General features: G+C 40.6%; 1 protein-coding gene across 3 annotated transcripts in view; it reads left to right on the forward strand.

Moving 5' to 3' along the window:
- The first annotated feature begins 3,705 nt into the window (after positions 1-3,705).
- PPP1R16A (protein phosphatase 1 regulatory subunit 16A) overlaps positions 3,706-20,224 on the forward strand; it is a 111,758-nt gene continuing 95,239 nt past the window's right edge. The window contains exon 1 of one of the 3 annotated variants that reach the window (XM_072602760.1): positions 3,706-3,873. The gene's annotated coding sequence lies outside the window, so the exon portion shown is untranslated. Of the gene's footprint in view, positions 3,967-20,224 lie in introns of all 3 variants that reach the window. The other 2 variants (XM_072602759.1, XM_072602761.1) reach the window with 2 other exon arrangements.

Genomic DNA, 20,224 nt, shown 5'->3' on the forward strand with positions numbered 1-20,224 from the left:
AAAATACAACTTTGTAATGTGTAACATTCCATTATATACTTTGTAATACACATTACATCGTCAGAGGTTGATATGAGCAATAGGAATATTACATCTCTAGAACACTGTTGCCTAGTAGTACCCTCAGAGCCAGTCAGAGAATTCCTGGTCTTGGCACATAGAAAGACTTAATAAATGCTTGTTGATGTGACAAGGATCATAATAATAGCCAACATTTACATAGTGCTTTAAGGTTTATAGAATGCCCCATGCCATAGACAATGGAGAGAAATGAAATAGTCACAAAATGACATGAACAGAAAGTTCTGTGGTTCTACCATAGGGCAGGAAGTCCTGGCTCAATACCAAGTACTGAGAAGCATTTAGTCTATCGGCTTCAATAGCTACTCCTAGCCTTCTAGATGACTTTTTACTCCTAGGTAAATTCTAATAATCTATTCATAAAGTTTTAACTCTATATAGTATCCTCTCATCCTTTGTGAGTAGCCTGGGAATCAGTTTCTAAATACTTTGTGAAACTCCTATTTTAGCAGGAATTTTAGGAGGGTACACATTTATAGGAAACAGATTTAGTCCAATGTTCTATGCTGCTAGGATTTCTGGATTCTGAGTAGGTCATCCAGTGTGTACAAATTTGACAAACATGACTTCTACGTCTTCTTCCAAATCATTAATAAAAATGTTAAACAGCACAGGGCCAAGGACAGGCTCTTGAGGCATTTCATTAGAAAACTTTCCAAGCTGATAGTCATTAACGGCTACTCTTTAGATCATTCAACAGAATATAAATCCACTTAATGGTAATGTAACCTGGCTTGCATTTCTTCACTTTATGAGTAAGATTAATATGGGAGAGTGTGTCAAATAGGTAGACATCTTAAACTTCCAAATATCCAAAAGTGAATTCATTATTTCCACCCCACCCCTACTTTTCCTCTTCTGAATTTCCCTATTACTCTGAGAGTACCACCATCCTCCCAGCTACCCAGCCTCAAAACCTGGGTGTCATCCTCCACTTCTCATTCTCTTTCATCTCCCATGTCTATTCAGTTGTCAGATCCTGTTATTTCTATTTTTGTAACCAATATCCTGGTGATGGTTCCTTATGTTCCCATGTGATCTATTGTAGTAGTCTTCTGGTTGATCTCCTTGCCCCAACTCTCTTTCCATTCCAAATCCATCTTCCACTTAGCTGTTGAACTGATCTTCCCAAACTGAAGGTCTGACCATCTCACCTCCCCCACTCCTTTCCATTCAATAAAATCCATTGGCTCCCTGTTACTTCCAGAATCAAATATAACATCCTCGGTTTGGCTTTTACCTTCCCAGTCTTACATCTCTTTACTACAAGCATTTTCACTGGTTGTCTCCTATTCCTGAAACACACATTCTCTCTCCTCATCTCAGCTTCCTAGCTTCCCTGGTTTCCTCCAAGTCTCAACTAATGTCTCATCTTCTTCAAGAAATCTTTCTCAGCTCTCCACACTCTAAATGTCTTCCCTCTGAGATGACTCCCAATTTATCTAGTATACATTTTGTTTTTACATAGTCGTTCGCATGTTCTCTCTCCCTGTTAGACTATGAGCTCCTTGAGGGCAAGGACTTTTTTCTTTTTGCCTCTCTTTGTATCTCTGGTGCTTGGCACATGGTAATTGCTTAATAAATGTTTCTTGGTTGACTGCTCTCTCATTAGAAAAACAACTGACCTGGAAAATACATCCAGGAGAGACAATTTAAAAATTATTGGACTACCTGAAAGCCATGATCAAAAACAGAGCCTAGACATCATCCTTCATGAAATTATCAAGGAAAACTGCCCTGATATTCTAGAACCAGAGGGCAAAATAAATATTGAAAGAATCCACCAATCACCTCCTGAAAGAGATTTATAAAGAAAAACTTCTAGGAATATTGTAGCTAAATTCCAGAGTTCCCAGGTCAAGGAGAAAATATTGCAAGCAGCCAGAAAGAAAGAATTTGAATATTGTGGAAATGCAATCAGGATAACACAAGCTCTAGCAGCTTCTATATTAAGGGATCAAAGGACTTGGAATATGATATTCCAGAAGTCAAAGGAGCTAGGATTAAAACCAAGAATAATCTACCCAGCAAAACTGAGTATAATACTTCAGAGGAAAAAAATGGTCATTCAATGAAATAGAGAACTTTCAAGTATTCTTGACGAAAAGACCAGAGCTGAATAGGAAATCTGACTTTCAAATACAAGAATTAAGAGAAGCATGAATAGGTAAACAAGAAAGAGAAATCATAAGGGACTTACTAAAGATGAAATGTTTATATTCCTACGTGGGAAGATAATATTTGTAACTCTTAAGACTTTTCTCAGTATTTGGGTAGTTGGAGGGATTATATACATATAGACAGAGGGTACAGGGTGAGTTGAATAGGAAGGGATGATATCTAAAAAAAATAAAACTACGGGATGAGAGAAGAATATATTGGGAGGAGAAAGGGAGAAATGGAATGGGGCAAATTATCTCTCATAAAAGAGGCAAGAAAAAGCTTTTTCAATGGAGGGGAAAAGGACGGAGGTGAGAGGGGAAAAGTGAAGCTTACTCTCATCACATTTGGCTTAAGGAGGGAATAACATGCACCCTCAAATTTGGTATGAAAATCTATCTTGCACTACAGGAAAGTAGGGGAGAAGGGGATAAGTGGTATGTGGGGGGGATGATAGAAGAGAGGGCAAATGGGAGGAGGGGGTAATTAGAAATAAACACTTTTAGGGAGGGACAAGATCAAAAAAGAGAATAGAATACATGGGTGGGGCAGGATAGGATGGTAGGAAATATAGTTACTCTTTCACAACATGACTTTTATGGAAGTCTTTTGCAGAATTACACATGTATAAACTATATTGAATTGCTTGCCTTCTCAGTGGGGACTGGTGAGGAGGGAGGAAGGGAGAGAAGTTGGAACTCAAAGTTTGAAAAATGAATGTTAAAAATTGTTTTTGCATGCAACTGGGAAATAAGAAATACAGGTAACGGGGTATATAGGGAAGGGAAGGGTGTGATAGAAGGGAGGGCAGATTGGGGGAAGAGGTAATCAGAATTCACTGTCTTGGGGTGGGGGGAGGGGAGAGATGGGGAGAAAATTTGGAACTCAAAATCTTGTGGAAATGAATGTTGAAAACTAAAAATAAATAAATTAATAAAAAAAAATTTTAAAGAAGCCGCTCTAGGGTCAGCTAGGTAGTGCAGTGGCTAGAGCACTGGATTTGGAGTCAGGAGAATCTGAGTTCAGTTCCCGCCTCTGATGCTTACTAGCAGCAGTGTGACCCTGAGCAAGTCCCTTAACCCCCCTTGCCCCCAGTGCTCCATGGTTTGTCCAGGAATGATAAGCTCAGATGACCAGAGCATACAGCTTCTGGATCATGGGGCTTATCCATCTAACTTGAAGCTGAGACCTTTTGTATGTCTTTTTGAAGACCCTGCCTCAGATCCTCACCTGTATAACCTGGAGCTTTTTCTTTAGCTCTCTGGGCCTCGGCTACCTTATCCCTAAAACCAGAGGCTTGGGCTCCATTACCGCTACCGGCCCTCGAGTCTCTCAATCTGCGATGCCCCCTCCTCTCTAAAGGAGGACCTTTCCAATATCAGACACCTCCCAGCCTCCTGCCTTCGCCCCCGCCCCGCCCCCGCCCTTCTGGCCCCGCCCCCGAATTCTGGTCCCGCCCCCTACCTGGAGAGCAGGCAGCCGCGAGTTCCGGTTGGTGGCTGCGCGGACCGGAAGTGTGGTGTTGCCATGGCGAGAACCGAGCGCCGGGCCCGCCCCCATGGTGGCGGAGGCTGCGGCGGGGCAGGCAGACGGACGGGCACTTTGCACGAGTTGAGGTCAGACCAGGCGAAGGTGCGGTATGTTAGGGTGACCTGGGGAAGAGACCTGAGCAGGAGAGGCCTTCAGGACCCAGAGCGGAAGTAGGGCCAGGGGACAGGAGCCGAGGTAGGGGAGAGGCGGGGCGGGGGAGTAGGTCTGGAAGGGGAAAGGGCCAGAGCTCCTCAGTGGGAGCTGGAGGCGGAGGCCGGGAAGAAGCGGTGGAAGAGTACGGGGAGGTGGGGGGAGGGGCTGGAGGGGAATGGGCGGGGGTGGGGGGTGGGGGTGGGGGAGAAGCTGGAGTGACCTGGTTGGGGAGGGGGATGAGTGAAGGAAGGATCTAAGTGGGGAGGGAGGGGCTGCGGAGGGGCTGAGAGGGAGGCTTAGGGCAGGTAGAGTCCCCTATAGAGGAAAGGTGTGTGTCTGAGGAGTAAAGGAATCAGTCAGTAAACATTTATTAAGCACATATTCGGTGCCAGGCCCTGTGCTAAGTACTGGGGATGCCAAGAAAGGCAAAAGACAATCAATTCTTGTCCTCTAAGAGCTCGGTCTAAAGGGGGAGACAACCTGCTATAGGATAAATTGGGAATGATCCATAGAAGGGAGCCACTTGAATTAAAGGGGATTGGGAAAGGCTTTCTATAGGAGGTGGGTTTGGGACGGAGGAGGAGGCTGAGATGTCAGAGAAGAAAGGTTTGGGTGGTTGGTGTGGGAAATGAGGCTAGCCTGTTGCCCATGACCCTAGTTTGGTGTATTGATCTGCAGGGGTTAGGGGTCATGGTGACCTGGTTTCTAGTTGCTCACCGTAGGAGGTATTTAAGTCACCAGGCCCTGGGAGGGAGGGAATCTGTTTCATCTTGATCCCCGAATCTGAGAGAGTGAAGACAGAATGAGTAGTATTTTCAATTTGGGTTCTGATACACCCTTAGACCCTTGACCCTCTCCCCACCTTGGAAGGTAGTCTCCTGTGTCTGAAAAATATCCTGCTCTTTTGCCCTTAAGGACCAAGAGAGCTGCCTGAGGTCCTGTCAGTCAGAGGGAGTCTTGTCTCCAGACACCTTCTCTGCCAGCTCAGAGTGTAACCCAAACCCTGAGCTCCCATTCCTTCTAGCCTCATGCTGGCAGCTGCAGGCTTCAGGGCTGGACTCAGCAGGCTTCTGGGTTTTCATGCCCCTTTCCTACCTCAGGGTCTTCAGACATCTGGGTGTTGTCTTTCTGAAAAGGTGAAGAATTCTTTCCATCTTTAAGGAAACACCTCTTGTGAAGAAAGGGGGTAGATAACCTAAATGAATATGGATCCCTTCTGACCTTCAGTTATGTCAGGAGGCTGACCTGGATTTATCAAAAGTCTTGTCCTTTCCTGACTTGAGTAGACCTGTTCCTTTCATGAGCCCCTCTATTTCTTTTTCCATTGGCTTACCATCTGACCATCAGATGTGGGGAAAAACCCTCAAAAAGAGAAGGAAATTAATAATTTTATCAAACTAAAGGCATACTTCCTTTTTCTGGTTAATACTCTTGTGCAAGCAAACACATCTCCTCTCTCTTGAAATCCCTTGCCCATCTGGGTAGGAGAGCAAGAGAAGAATAAAGATGAGAACCCTTGCTGCAGGGGAGAAAGCTCTTTTTGGAGTCTGGGAGTGATCCTGTGCCTAGCTACATATATTTATTTCCTTTGCACTAGCCCATTGAAAAATTACAGTGTTTGGAAAAAGGAAGGTGGTTGTACTGCTGAGTGTGGACAAAAGGGTGGCACAGATGGGGTAAGGCTGATGGTATTTGGGAATGTTGGGGAGAGGGGAAATTGACAGATTGAGTTGTTAGCAGTTTATTGACCTTTCTTATGGCCCGTCCTACTAAACTCATACCTGATTCTCCATCATTGTGCCCTTACAGGCTATCCTTCATGACTGGAGTATACTTCCTTCTCACTTTTTAAGACTCCCTAGTTTCTTTCAAAGCTCAGCTCAAACTCATATCAGACATTTCCTGATTTCCCCAGTTGCTAGTGCCTCCAGTTCCCAGATTACTTTGTATTTAATATGTACTCATACTACAGGCAGTGGTGCTTAGTGGATAGAGTATCCCTTGGAACCAGGATGATCTAGGTTCAAATAGTTTCTGATACTGACTGGCTCTGTGTCATATGACAAAAACTTCTTAGTGCAGTTCTCTAAGACTAAAAGTTGCAGAGAAGATGCCAGCCTGCTTTGGGAGTAGAAGGTTCCTCCATTTGCGAATTCCCTGTACCAGGGAAATCACAATTTATGTGTGTGCATGGTTCTCTTTATATAATGTAAGCTTCTTGAGAAGGAGGTCTTTCATTTTTGCCTTTGTATCCCTAGTACATAGTTCAGTGCCTGGCACATAGTAGGCCCATAATAATTGTTTTTGATTGATGTAGGCTTTAAACATTGCAGAATGCTTTATATGTATTATTTCATTTGATCATCATAAAAATTCTGTGAGATTTATGGTGCAAGTATAATGGAGATAGGGATAGGGCCTGCAACTTCCTTGGTGTAGGGAACTTCCAGGACTGTCAACAAGCATTTAGTGAAGAAATGTGAATAATGATAATAATCACAGTAATAGTACATGTCAGATTTTTATAGATGTTTAAGGTTTACAGAGGGCTTCCTCACAACAACCTTGTAAAGTAGGTAATATACTGCTTACCCCCATATACTGAGACTCAGAAAGATGATGTGATTTGTAAGAATCAGTATAGCGTCTCTGAAACCAAGGCAGAAATGAGTATGTGATAGGAGGGGGTGATAAACAACGTCAAAAAATGCAGAGAGGTTAAGAGAGGGATGAGAACTGAGAAAAAAAATTTATTTGGTATTTAGCAGGTTGTTCATGACCTTTGATAGAACAATTTTTCTACTGCAGTAATGGAGATAGAATACGGATTGGAAGAGGTTGAAGAGAGAATTAATGAATAAAAAAATGAGAAAATATTTATTAAGTACTTAATGTGTGCCAGGTACTCTGTTGAGCACGGGGATGGGGTGGGGCATAAATATAAGTAAATAAGACAGTTTCTGTCCTCTAGGAGTTTTTCCTCTAATAGGGGGAGAGGTGGCACAATGGATAGAACACTGGACCTGGAAGCAGGAAGATCTGACTTCCAATCTAGCCTCAGATACTTAATAACTGTGTGACCTTCTGCACGTCATTTAACCTCTGTGTGACTCAGTTTCATCATCTATAAAATAGGCATAATAATAGTGCCTGTCTCACAGTGTGAGATAAAAAATAAGACAATATTTGTAAAACTCTTTGCAAACTTTAAAGTGCTACATACATGCCAACTATTATTATGGGGGAAGATTAGACATATAGAAGAGCAGGGTCAGTAGTGTTTTGGATGAGGAAGTTAGAGTGAACGGTGATAGAAAACACAGAGCAAATTATTGACACTTTTTTTTCAGAATGTTAATAGGACTGCTGTTCTCAGAAAATAGAAGGTAATCTCAGAAGGAAGGCACTGCAAGTGAGGAGAGTGATGTGGGGGAGGGGCAGAGAATGGGAAAGGCTGCTTTTAGTTTCAGACAACTTTTTAAGGATGATTAGCAGTGAAATTAGAGAGCAAGGATGGTAACTAATTGTGTATGAGGGTCAAGGAAAAGCTTTTTTAGGGTTAGGGAGACTTGATCTTGTTTATTGGTAGTAGCAGGGGAGAAATTAAAAATACATGAGAGAAAGCAGATGACTATTGGAACAAGGTTTTGGAGGAGGCATGAGGGAATCAGCCTTGGTAAGGGTAGGGATACCTTTTCTTCTGTGATAAGTGGAAAGGAGGAAAGATAGTGGTTGATTTAAAGAATAAATGAACCGGGCCAAGGTGGTTTTTATCTCAGTGAAGCTTGTAGGTTATCTGTTCTTAAATGTGAGGGTGTGGTTGTTGAAAGTAAGAGAAAGGAAAGGTTTGAAATAGTTGCTGTGGGAAATTAGGAATCAAGAGTAGAGCGAAAAAAGTGGTCAGGCTGGAGTAAGGGCCACAACAAGGTTATTCACCATAAATTTATAGTGAGTGAGATAAACTTAGTTTTGTCATTTCTTCCAACAACATGGAATAATCTTGGGTGAAGAGCTGAGAAATTTGGTGGTAGGGATGGTGATTGAAAATGGGCAAAAGTCAAGCAGGCAAGGGATTCTAGAGTAGTTGGTAGTGGGACATGAAAGCAGCAGACCAAGTGGTCAAGACTGCCAAGTAAGGCAAATGAAAGCATAATAGAGATGGACTGAAAGAGCAGGGATGACTAAAGGATATAGGTCCAGACTAGAGTTATTTTGAGTGAGAGAGTGGGAGATGTAGAAGGAAAGATAAGTATATTGACGTAGTATAGAATTTCAAAGTTCTGGATTTTAGAAGTGATAAACATAATGAGGTGGCCCCATTGGGTAGTAGACATGGTAGTATGGGTCTCATCAACATAAATATTGAAGTCCCTGATTCTTCTGTCTTTTCTTTTCTTCCTTTCTCCACCCCACTCCCCACCCCACTGGGGAATAGTAAGAGGAGGGTAGGAAATGGAGAGGAAGACTGTGAATCATGAACTAAAGTTATGATATTCCTAAAGCAGTCAGTAAGCATTTATCTGGGACTTAGTATGTATTAGGCCACTGTGCCTAGGGGTTAAAAAGAAAGATAAAAGCACCATTCCCCACCTCAATGAGCTTACATTCTAATGAGGGAGACAAGATGGTGAAAAAATGTTGTACTTATGTATACAGTATAAATAGAAGGAAGGCACTAGAAATGAGGAGAGTGATGCGGCAGAGGGGCAAAGAATGGGAAAGGCTGCCTGCAGAAAGTGGAATTTGAGCTGAGTCTTGAAAGAAGCCTGAAAAGCCAGAAGGTAGAGGTGAGGAAGGAGAGTCTTCCAGGCGTGGAAGATAGCTAGTGAAAAGATACTAAGTGGAGAGATTGAGTATCATGTTCAAGGAACAAGAAAGTCAGTGTAGCTGCATTGTATTATACATAGAAATGAGTAAAGTAAAAGAAAACTAGAAAGGTTGGAAGGAACAAAGTTGCGAAGGTCTTTAAAAATCAAACAGAAGATTTTATATTTGATCCTGGAGATAATAGGGATGACATGGTCAGGCCTGAGCTTTAGAAAGATTACTTTGACAGCTCCGTGATAGATGGATTGATGTGAGGATATACTTGAGGCAGGGAGACTAACCAAGAGGCCATTGCTATACTCTAAGATACAAGTGATGAGGGCCTTCACTAGTGTTGGGGATGTTCAAGTGGAGAGAAGGGGGCATACATGGAAGATGTAGAGAAGGTAGAAGTGATTAGACCTAGCAGCATATTAGATATGAGAGGTAAATGTGAATGATAAGTTAAGGATGGGGCGTAGGTTGCAAGCCTAGATAATTGGGAGAATGGTAATGTCCTCGGTAGTAATAGAGAAATCCAGAAGAAGGGAGGATTTGGGAAAGATAGTGAAAGAAAGATTTGAGAAAGAAAGATTTTGGATATATTGAGTTTGAGATGTTTATTGAACATCCAGTTCAGGCTATGCAAAGGCCGCTGCTTCTCTAGGCTTTCCCAGTACTTGCATGTTGCCAAGTGTTTTGGGCTACTATGTCTCATTCCTTCCCTTTTTTTGCTGTGTTCAGTGAAAGTTTGCTTTGGAGCAGCCTAATTTTGAAATAGTCTAGAATACTGCTTTCAATTTTGGGCACCACATTTTAGGAAGGACATTAACTAGTTGGAGATTGCCCTTTGGAGGGTGACTAGAATGGTAAGACCGATGATTAATTGGAAGAATTGGGAATGTGTAGCATGTAGCAAAGTTGGGAAATATAATAGCTGTCTGCAAAGATTAGAAGGGCTGTCATATGGATAAAGGATTAGATTTGTTCCTCTTGGCACCAAAGAACATAACTAGGAATAATGATGGAATTTGAGGAAAGGAATATTTAGGCATGATGTAAGGAAGAACTCTGTCACAATTACAGTTATCCAAAAGTGGAATTAGATACCTTGGGAGGTAGTAAAACCCCTTTCATTTGATGTCTTCAAGCTAGAGGTAGATGTTGATTTGTTGGAGACACTGTAGAGGTGATTCTTGTTCAGGTGAAAGTTAGGCTAGATACCCCTTGAAGTCCTTTTCAATTCTGAGATCTTGTGAGTTCTTAAAAAAATTATTTTCCTATTTTAGGAGTGACCATGTCGCTCCCCCACACAACAAATTCCATAGGCTTACTTTTTGCCTCTAGGATAAATATAAATTCCCCTGTTTGGTTTTGATAACCTTTCACAAACTGTGCCTAACGTTCCTTTCTAGCCTGTTTATGTGCAGCTCCCCTTCCCGTACTTTTTTTGATTAGCCAAAAAGGCTGTCTTGTTCTTTATACACACACCTTTATCTCCTATTTTCATGATTCCCCAAGCCTAAAATATTCTCCCTTCTCACCACCTCCTCATAGAATCCCTGACTTCCTTCAAGACTCACTTCAACCATTCCCCAGTTGCTTAATGGTCTAATGGTATGAATAGGCAGTTTTCAGAGGAAGAAATCCAATCTGTCATTAACCATGTGAAAAAAAAATGCTCTGAATCAGAGATGTTAAATACTGGGAGTAGGCCTAACCAAGTTAAAATGTAATTGGGAAATCTTTAACAAAATAAATAAAAATACAATAAAAATAATGTTGATATGTGGTTTTCTAAGTCAATCTTGAGCCAGCAGGGATCCTTATGTACTATTTTAATTTGACCCCACTGCTTTAAATCACTAATGATTAGACAAATGAAAATTAAAATAACTCTGAAATGCCTCTTTGCACCCATCAGATTGGCTAAGTTGACAAAAAAAAAGGAAAATGACAAAAGCTGGAGGTGCTGTAGGAAAACGTGTGCTTTTTAAAAAATTCAGTTTTATTTGCAGTACCAAATTCTTTCCCTTCTCCTTTTCCACCCACTGAGAAGGCAAGAACAAAGTCATTGCAACTATGTGTATTCATGCAAAACAAAGTTCTGCATTAGTTATGTTCCTCCCTTCTTCTTGCCCCCCCCCCCAAAAAAGACAAAAAAAGAATGAAAGGAAAAATATGCTTCAGTCTCCACTCTGAACCCATTAGTTCTCTGTCTGAAGGTGGATCACATGTTTCATCATGAGTTCTTTGGAATTGTGGTTGGTCATTGTGTTGATCAGAGTTACCAAGTCTTTCAGAGTTCATTATCTTATGCCCAATTAAAGAGCAAATTGGAAATTTTGAAAATCAAAGGAAAAATTAGTAAAATTGAAAGTAAGAAAACCGTTGAACTAATAAATAAAACTGAGCTGGTTTTATGAAAAAATCAATAAAATAGGTAAATGATTGGTTAATTTGATTTAAAAAAAGAAAGAAGAAAACTAAATTACCAGTATCAAAAATCAAAAGGGTAATTTCACCACTAATGAAGAGGAAATTAAAACAGTAGTTAGGTGTTATTTTGCCCAATTGTATGCCAAGAAATCTGATAATCTAAGTGAAATGGATGAATATTTACCAAAAATTAATAAATTATCAAAGTTGATTATCTTTACGATATTGTATATATTATTCTCCTAGTTCTGCTCACTTCACTTTTCATCAGTCTTTCTAGGTTTTTCTGAAACCATGCCCTTCATCATTTCTTACATCAGAGTTGTATTTTATCACATTCACTTGGCATAACTTGTTCAGTTATTCCCCAACTGATGCCCATCCGCTCAGTTTCCAATTCTTTGCCATCACAAAAAGAACTGCTATAAGTAATTTTGTACATATGGGTCCTTTTCCTTTTTCTTTTATCTCTTTCAAGTATAGACCTAGTAGTGGTATTGGTGGTATCATTGGGTCAAATTGGGTATGTACAGTTTAATAGCTTTTCAGTCATAGTTCCAAATAGCTTTCCAAAATGGTTCATAGCTCCAGCAGCAGTGCATTAACTGTTTTCTCACATCCCTTCCAACATTTGTCGTTTTCCTTTTTTTTGTGTGTTTTAACCAATCTGAAGCATGTGAGGTGGTACCTCAGAGTTAGAAAATGAGTGCTTTATGAAATATGCTATCCAAAACTCAGCTCAAGCCTATATGAAATCTTTCCTGATCCCCTCATTGCTAGTGTCTTCTCTTTTTGTATTTTTCTTTTCATTCTGTATATAGGTATACACATTATATGTTGTAAGCTTCTTCAGAGCAGGTACTGTTTTGTTTTTGTTTGCATATTCTTAGAGCCTACCATTTTGCCTGGCACATGATATGTGCTTAATAAATGCTCTTTCTACTCTTTCCTCTCCCCATGACTCCCTTTCCTTCCATGTTTTGGGCTGTGTGGAGGATGGACTGAGAGAGGAATGGTGGGTAGGGATACCAATTAGGAGGCTTATTATACTAATCCAGATGTCATGTGGTTAAGACCAGAACTAGGATGATGGCCATGTGATTGCAAAGAAGGGGAGAGATACTAGAAGTGCTGTGGAGGTAGAATTGACAAGCCTTGGCAGTTGTATGTGGAGGAGCGAGGGAGAGGGCAGAGTCAAGGGTGACTGAGGGTATATCCCTGGGTAATTGGAGGGATGCTCATACCCTTGAAAGGAACAGAGAAATGAAGAAAAGGACTAGATTTTTTGGGAGAAATATTATGATGTCATGTTGAATTTGAGATTCTGGTCGGTCATAAGTTTGGAAATGTCCTATAATCAATTGTTGATCTCAGGAGAAAAACTATGACTGAATTTATAGAGTGTGAGTCTTCTGTGTATAGATAATCCTAGACTAATCCCTTTCAGTTGATTGCAGGGGTGGGGAGGGTTAGACCTAGATGAGACCAATGGACAAAGGTAAGATCCTGAGGTGGATTTGTCCAGGGTCGATAAGTGTTAGAACTGAAACTTACAACCCATATATTCTGACTGCCAGAGTTATTTTCCTAATGCCTGGTTATGATCTCATCACATACCTTGTTTTGTTCCCTTCAGCTGTAAATGAATTCCATCTCTCTTTCTCCTATATCCTAAGGTCTCTCAGACCTTGTGATCTACCCTACCTCTACCTCCTAAAGATCCCTGATGCTGTTATACTGACCTACTGACATAGCCCAAATTCCCCTTGGCCCTGCAATCCACATTTCTGCTTCTCCCTTAGGAGTTGTAGGTTTTTCTGTATACTCTGAAAATGAATTTTCTTTTATATTTTGTCTTCCCAATTGAAATGTGAGCCCTTTGAGGGTCGGGACTTTCTTGTTTATCATATTTATGTTATTGAAAACACCTATGGCTTATCACTCTCTTTGACATATATATATGTGTATATGCATGTATGTATGTATACTAAGTGCTTAATATATGCCTTTTCATTTATTTTTCATTCATTTGTCTCTGTTTCAAGGACCTTTACAGTCTGGTCTCAACGTCCATTTCCACCCTTTTCATTCTACTCTTTCATTATAGTCTTCTAGCTGAATTGGGGTACTCTTCCAAACTTTCTACTTCCATACTTTTGTTTATTTGATTTCCAATGCCAGAAATGCCTCTACTCTGATCTCATCTCTGCTTGTTGACATGGTGCATGTCATACTGGAAAGGTCAGTAGATTTAGAGTCAGAAGACCCAGTTTTGAATCATAGCTCTGATACTTAGTAAGAATCCTTGCTCAAGATGCTGAATCTTTCTGAGTTTCAGCTTTGTCATCCTTAAAATAGAAATGTTAATCCTTATGTATGACCTCCCTCTTTTTGAGCCTCAGTGTTGAACGTGTGATGATCATTGTGATTGTGCGTCATGTGGCTCAAATGCTACTTTTCCTGATCAGTCCTCAGAAAAATACTCCCAAACAGTACTTTGTTTATACCTCCCATGAAATGTATCATGTCCTTCCTTGAATTATTATTGTATGTCCCTTCCAAATTGTGAGCTTTGTAATCCATTTCAATTTAACAAGCATTTCTTAAGTGCCCCTATGTTCCAAGCTGGGAGTACAAAGACAAAAAAAACCAAATGGTCTTTTGCCCTTAAGAAGCCTACCTTCTTTTGAGGGAAACAACCCTTATACAGATAAATAAATACTAAATATATACAAAATGGTTTTTGTTAGAGGTGGGGATGTGGGAGAACCCTGTGAACTGGGGGAGAGGGGAGAGTGGTTCACAAAAACCTTGTCTAAGAGGTGGCACTTGAGTTGAGCCTTTATAGCAGGTAGAGATTCTGAGATGTGGATGTAAAGAGGGAGAGCATGCTGGGCATGTGATGGGGACACAGTGCAAAAACCTTAGGTCTCTCTTGCCCTCCTTTCTTCGGTTACTCTGTTGTTACTGTGTTCTGTTACTGTCACTGCTGTGGATCTTAGTTTCCTTATTTTTTCAAATGAGAAGATTTTTCTAGCTGACTTCTGAGGTTCCTTCCAATCTATTTTGAGCCTATAATCTCCTTTTGTTATCTCATCTCCAGCCAGCAGACAGTTGGAAATGGAAAGCAAGAATTCAGGTAAGAGATGCAGGCTACGTGTATGGTTTGGGGATATATCTGTTTGCTGGACATGGTATAGTGGATGGAGTGATAGTCTTGGAGTCTGGAAGACCTAAAAATCCTGCCTCAGACAGCTCAGAGTTGTGTACTAATTTGTATTAAGCAAATCACTTAATCTCTCCTAGCCTTGGTTTCTTAATCTGCAAAATGGGGATTATAATATTTTCCATTACAGGCCAAGTCCTGTGAAGCTACTTCCACAATATCTCTTGCATCTTTCCTGTTTTTGTTTTCTCCACTCATTTTGTCAGTACCTTAGTTCAGGCTCTTTTCACCAGTGATTTGGATTATTGTAAAAACTGGTATGTCCCTGCCTCTGTTCTCTCCCAGCTAGATATTGTTACAACTAAGCAGGGCTGATAAAAGGATCAAGTGAGATAATATACATAAAGAGCTTTGTAAACTTTTAGTGCTGTATAAATGTTAGCTATTATTATTATGTTCTGTGCTTTCTCACACTTATCATGACCTAAACAGCACTCCCCTTCCTCCAAACTTCCCTATTTTATCTGAGCTGCTCGGATTCATACCCTCAGTCATTTTTGACTATTCCCTTTTCTTCACATGAACCTTCATATTCAATCACTGGCCAAGTCTTGTGATACAACTTTCACAGTATCTCTTGCATCCTTTCTTTCTTCATTCACTTTGTGAACACCCTAGTTTAGACTCTTTTCACTGTTCATTTGGACTATCATATTAGCCTCCTAACTGGTTTCCCTGCCTCTAGTCTCTTCCCACTCCAATCCATCCTTCCCCACAGTTGCCAAAATAATCCTGTTAGTGGACAGGTCTGACTGTGCTGCTCAAAATACCTACAGGAGAAAATACAAATACCTTAGCCAGGTGTCTGAGGCCCTTTACAGTCAGGCTCTAGCCTCTTTTTCCAGCCTTACTTTACATTTCTCTCTTTTTTACATTTTGTATTCTGGACAAACTCTTCCTTGAATTTTGCATTCCTTCTCCCATCTTTATCTGTCCATATTGGCTGTACTTTGTGTTTGGAATGCCCACCTTCTTCATATCTGTCTTGCAAATTCCATATTTTTTGTTCAGTCTCAGCTCAGATACTCCACATGCCTTCACTGATACCCCTGCTGATAGGGCTTTTTTCCTTCCGTAAACATTCTTATAATACTTTATCCGCTCTTTCCTTTGCCTTTTTTACTTTCTGCCTTGTATTATACTTAATAATGTGCATGCCATATATCCCCAGCTTAATGTAAGCTCTTTGAGTTAGGAAAGACTTTGTTACTGCCTTCGTATCCCTACTGTTGAATGTAATGCCTTGCATTTAGCAGGAGACGAATATATGTTTTCAGAATTTAATTCAGTTAAGTGCTGTCTTATATCTCCTTATTTAGCATTGGCCTCAACTCACAAGTTTATTGGAGTCATAGGACTTAATAGTTACAAATGGCCTTGAAAATCTTCCAGTCCCCTCATTTTACAGAGAAGTAAACTGAGTTCCAGAAAAGTTAAATGACTTGTCCAAGATTACATAGATAGAAAGTATCAGAAATGAGATTTGAACCCAGGTCCTTTGAATCCAAGGCCTCTCGTTCCATTGCACCATGTTGCTTCTCTAAGGCTCTTGTAATTGTTTTTGTTTTGTCATTTTAGTCATTCAATGAGTAATTATTTATTTGGCACTTACTGTATGCCAGTCATTGTGCTAAGTGAAAGGGATACCTTGAAAAAGTGAAAATAGCCCCTGGCCTTAGTAAACTTGCATTCTTATGGAGAAAATAGCCTGTATGCAAATAAGTACATATGAGATGCATCCAAAATAGGTGCAGGTAACCTTAGAGGGGAAGACACTAGTAGCTGGTGGGAGGGGAGGGGGCAGAAATGCCTCTTTGCATAAGGTGGCATTTGCAGTAGGTATGAGTTGCTATGTGACCTTTCTTTATATCTTTAGTTTCCTTAGGTAGCAGAATCTCTGTATCAACAGTATGAATAGTAACTTTTCTACATAATTCCAAGTTGTTTTCCAGAGGTCCCTTGTTTTCTTGTCTAATGTAGTCTACAGGAATGGGGAACCTGTGGCCTCGAGATCACATGTGGCCCTCTAGGTCTTCAAGTGCAGCCCTTTGACTAAATCCAAACTGTTCTGTGAAGTTTGGATTCAGTTAAAGTGCTGCACTTGAGAACCTAGAGATTCACATGTGGCCTTGAAGCCACAGGTTTCCCATCCCTGGTCTAGAACAGGGATTCTTAACCTGGGGTCTACAGACCTTAAAGGCCTCTGTAGATAGATTTCAAGGGGATCTGTGAATTTGGATAGAAAAAAACTACATCTTTATTTTCACTAACATCTAACTGAAACTTAGCATCTTTTAAAAAGAATCTAATTTATCATTTATTTTAAACATTCTTTTCTTTTTAAATTTTGAGTCCCCAAACCTCCCCTACTCACTTTGAAGGCAAGCAATATGATATCAATTGTACATCTTCTTTGATTATTGAGTTTTACAAAAATTATTTTGAGTAGAATTCAACTCACCATCCTACTCTACACAGTGGTTCTTCCAAACCTTTTCATCTTTTCTCAGATCTCCTCTTCCCCCCACCGTCTCCTGTGAGAAACTTTGCCTCATATTTTACAGGAAAAAAATGAGCCTATTTGTTGTGAGTTCCCTCTTCTCCCTTCTTCTCCATCTCACATCATGTATATACCTTCTGCCAGTATCTCTTCCTTCACCTCTGTCCCACATGTTGAAGTGACTTTATTCCTTAACAAGGCTAATCCCTCTGCCTACTCAAGTGATCTTCATTCCATTGTTTCCTTCAACTGATTGTCAATCCCCACTCTTATCGTTTATTTTCAATCTCTTTCAGGCTTCTGGCTTGTTCTCTACTACCTACAAATATACCTATGTCTCCTCCGTCCTGAAAAAAAAAAACACCTTACTTGATTCTTCTGTACCATAACTATCTCTCCTCTGCCCTTTGTGGCTAAATTTCTTGAAAAGGCAACTACAATAGGTTCTTCCAGTTCCTCATTTCTAACTCTCTTCTTAACCCCCTTACAATCAGGTTTTCAATCTTATCATTCCACTGAAACCACTCTTGCCAAAGTTACCAGTAATGTCTTAGATGTCAAATCCAGTGGCCTTTTCTCAATCCTCATTCTTCTTGACCCCTCTGTAGCCTCTGACACTGTTGATCACTTTCTATTTCTTCTAGTTTTCAGGATACCACTCTCTTCTCTCTAGTTTTCAGGATACCACTCTTTCCTGGTTCTTATCCTACCTATCTAACTACTCTTTCTCAATCTCCTTTGCTGGATTCTTTTCCAGATCACTCCCTTTAGCCACAGGGTTTGGCCTTGAGCCCTCTTCTCTTCTCCCTCGGTACTACTTCATTTGGTGATCAGATCAGCTCCCATGGATTTAATTACCATCTCTATACTAGAGATTCTCAGATCTGCTTATCTTGCCTCAACCTTCCTACTGACTTCCAGTCTTGCATCTCCAGCTGCCCTTCAGATATCTCATATTGACATCTTAAACTCCAACTCACCGTGTCCTAAACGGAACTCAATATCTTTCCACCAAACCCTCCTCCTTTCCTAACTTCCCTAGTTACTCTAGAGGGCAACACCATCCTCCCAGTCCCTTAGGCACTTAGATGTCATTCTCCATTCCTCATTATCTCTCACCTTCATATCCAACCTGTGACCAAAGGCTGTGGATTTCACCTCTGCAACATCTCCTGAATATGCCCTCTTCTCCCCTCTGACGCTGCCACTAACTTGGTGCATGCCCTTATCACCTCACACCTAGATCATTGTACAGCTGCTGGTGGGGTTGGCCTGCCCGGTCTAATACATCCTCTGTTCAGCCACTGAAATGATCTTCCTAAAGCATAGGTCTGATCATGTTGCACACTTACCTCACCCCCAATAAATTCCAGTAGCTTCCTATTGCCTCCGGGAACAAATACAAACTCCTCTGTTTGACATTCAAAGCCCTTCATAACCTAGCCCTCTCTTACTTTTCTATTCTTAGACTTTACCTTCTATATGTATTCTTCCATTCAGTGACACTGCCTCCTGGCTGTTTCTGTGAACAAGACACTTTATCTTTAGACTGAGCATTTTCTCTGGCTGCCCTCTGTGCTTAACATCTTTCCCTTCTCTGCCTATTGCCTTCCTTAGCTTCCTTCAAGTCCTACTAAAATCCCATCTTCTACAAGAAATCTTTCCCAGCCCTTATCAACACTGTTACCTTATAGTTAATTATTTCCCATTTATCCTTTATATGGCTTTGTGCAGATTTCTTTGCTTCTTGTCTTCTCCATTAGATTGTAAACTCATTCTTTTATTCCTAGCACTTAGCACAGGGCAACTAGGTCTTTCTGACTTCAAATCTGTCCTCAGACACTAAATAACTGAGTAACCCTGGGCAAGTCGCTTAACCCTGTTTGCCTCAGTTCTTCATCTGTAAAATGAGCTGGAGAAGGAAATGGCAAACCATTCCAGTATCTCTGCCAAGAAAACTCCAAATGAGGTCACAGAGTCAGACACAGCTGAAACACTACTGAGCAGCAGAGCACTTAGCCCAATGCCTGGCTGGAAGGGACGGCTTAATAGATATTTATTGACTGACTAACAGGCCCATAGGCTTCACCAGATTGCCGTAGGCCCCTAACACAGACACAGACACAGACACAGACACACACACGTATCTCTGGTCTAGAGTTTTGTCAGAAATTGAAAGCGAGCTTACCAAGCCAAGTTTGAAGAATCTGCCTTTTTCCTCTTTTTGAAAATCATGACCATATTTATTTAACTTGTATCCTGTAGCACTTCCCCCCTTCTTCATGATAACAGCAGCTTAACAATCATGGCTACAATTTTTTTTTCAGTACTCTAGAATTTACTTTGTTAGTGTTTGATGACTTGAACTGTATGAGAGCCACTGAGTATTCTTTAAGTATCTCTTCATTTATCATAAGTTACATTTCTGTTACTGTTTTTCTTTAACACTTCCCATACTAAAAATTTTTCCCTTGGCAGAAAGACTTCAAAACTCAACAATTCTTTCTTCTCTTTGTTATCTTATTATCCCCCTTCCCCCCCCCCCCCCCCCCGTGCCCAGCAGGGGGTCTCTCCTTTCTTTCATCTTCTTGTCCCCAGTACAGCTAAAGAAGCCCTTCTTGTTGTCCTTAGTATCTATTGAAATCTCAGCTTCTTCTAAACATTATCATCTTTGGCATTCTTAAGGTACTCTGCTACAGTTTTGTAGCTGTATTTAGTTAACTGCCCTTGTCTCTTTCTTCTAGACATGTCTTTTCAAAATAAAAATTAATTGATAAATTCCTTCTATAACCACATTGTTTTCTTTGGACAGTTTTCTTCTTCACTGGAATCATTTTACTTCTGTTAATAGAATTTTATTTTTGACAGTATCATACCCATCTTGATTCAGTACTTCCTTTTAAGAATACTAGGCCTTTGGATCCTACTCTTTCTCCCTCTCTCCCTTTCCACCCTTCTGTCTCTCCTCCTTTTCCTCCTACTTTTTTCTTTCTTCCTTTCTCCCTTCCCTAGGCAGCTAGATGGTCTAGTAGTTAGAGTCCTGGACCTGGAGTCAGGAAGACTTGAGTTCAAATGCAGCCTCAGGACACTTTCTAGTTATATTATCTTAAGTTACTTAACTGCTGTTTGCCTCAGTTTTCTCAACTGTAAAATAAGGATAATAATAGTATTTACCTTGTAGGGTTGTTGTGAGGATCAAATGAGGTAATAATTGTGAAGTGCTTAGCACAGTACCAGGCACATAGTATGATCTACATAAACACTTATTCTCTGTATTCACCTCCCCCTTCCACCCTTTTTTCTCTCTCATCCCCCCACCTCACCTAGCT

Source organism: Notamacropus eugenii, chromosome 4 (assembly GCF_028372415.1).
Source record: "Notamacropus eugenii isolate mMacEug1 chromosome 4, mMacEug1.pri_v2, whole genome shotgun sequence".
Classification (NCBI taxonomy): Eukaryota; Metazoa; Chordata; class Mammalia; order Diprotodontia; family Macropodidae; genus Notamacropus; species Notamacropus eugenii.